Source organism: Galeopterus variegatus, unplaced genomic scaffold (assembly GCF_000696425.1).
Source record: "Galeopterus variegatus unplaced genomic scaffold, G_variegatus-3.0.2 Scaffold2479, whole genome shotgun sequence".
NCBI classification, from domain to species: Eukaryota; Metazoa; Chordata; class Mammalia; order Dermoptera; family Cynocephalidae; genus Galeopterus; species Galeopterus variegatus.
This window is the reverse complement of record NW_007728590.1, coordinates 164,079-165,558: the sequence shown is the minus strand read 5'-3', so window position 1 is coordinate 165,558 and position 1,480 is coordinate 164,079. Positions and strand designations below refer to the sequence as shown.

Below are 1,480 nucleotides of genomic sequence, written 5' to 3'. Positions count from 1 at the left end.
AAGCAGGGGGAAAGATCCCCCCAGATTTCCATTTTTGTACTGAATTTAAAATTTAGTGCTGTTAAAAGAAGAACCAAGACTGGTGTTTGCAACAGGAAGTTGTAAATGCACCCCCTTGCAGTTCCTGGCATTTGGGTTTGCCTGTAGTGATGGGAAAAGAAAACAGCCCTGCTGTGCTACAACTGGGCTGTGGTCAGCACGTCAGCACGTAGATCCCGAGACTAATTCTGATGATGCTTGCACATATCACCCAGGTGTTCCAGTACCTCACAATGGATTAAAAGGTTGGTCTTGCTGCAAGAGAAGAGCAAGCGACTTCTGATTTCTTAAGCATTGCAGGCCGTACAAAATGTGGGCATAATAGTGAGAAGCCACTTGAACCAGTCAAACCTGAAGTCAAGACTACTGAGAAGAAAGAAGTATCTGAATTGAAACCCACATTTCAGGAGCACATCATTCAAGCCCCTAAACCAGTAGAAAAGCAGTAAAAAGGCCAAGCCCAGACGAACCAATGACAAATGTGGAATTAAAAATATCAGCCTCCATAAAACAAGCACTTGATAAATTTAAACCGGGATCAGGGAATTAAGAAGGTAAGAAAGAAGATGATGGTGATGAGATGAAGATTGGGACCTCATGTAAAAATGGGTGTTGAAAGACATATCAGGGTCCCCAGAGTCTAGAAGAAGTCTGTGTATATCATCTGGAGTTCCTATTTTTTGTGAGGGGCTGAAATACTGAAGCTGTTGTAAAAGAAAAACTTCTGATTTTAATACATTCTCAGCCCAAGAGTGTTGTACAACAGAGAGACACAATGGACTAAAAGGGATGTGGGGGAAAAGCTGGTCCAAGTAGACGTGCCTGGCATCAGACAGGGAGTGAATTCACCATTTCAGCATATACTAAAAATTCGCTTCTAGAACTTAGTTGAGTAGAAGCAAATAGTGCATCGTTAAATGTGCATATCGTATTTGAAGCAGAGAAAGAATTTCACCAAAATGTGAAATTATGGAGTGTGATTGCTGTAAAGTGAAGTTATGTAACTATGACTGCAACGAAGATTGAGATCGCCAGGAGAAAAGCTGAACCTCTGCGATGGGCAAGCCTTGAACTGCCTGCAACCCCAAACCAGAAAAAACAAAAAGAAGGTATAACAAATTGAGTGGGAGGGGAAAAAAGCAATTGCCTATTGCAGAATTCTTAATAATGTGTGGTAAAGTGGGGGCTTGAGGCTGTAATCTTTTGTTGACGCTGCTGTTGAATCTGGTATTTCAGGGTCAACATTAGGTTTTTAAAAACTAAAGTCAGTTCATCTTTTTGTGTCTACCCTCTTCCTTTTCAATTATGTAAGGTTGATTATACATTTCTCCTCACAGACAGAACCATAATTGTGTCCTATACTTGAAGCAGCTGGAAAATAGCTCATAAACATAATTGCAGTATTTCTTAGTATAATATTATGTTAACAAAGGAATATTAA

The 1,480-nt window shown here is 40.1% G+C and overlaps 1 pseudogene; it reads left to right on the top strand.

The window, feature by feature from the left end:
• The window catches only part of LOC103597967, a 2,386-nt pseudogene extending 1,224 nt beyond the window's left edge, over window positions 1–1,162 (top strand).
• Window positions 1,163–1,480: the final 318 nt, after the last annotated feature.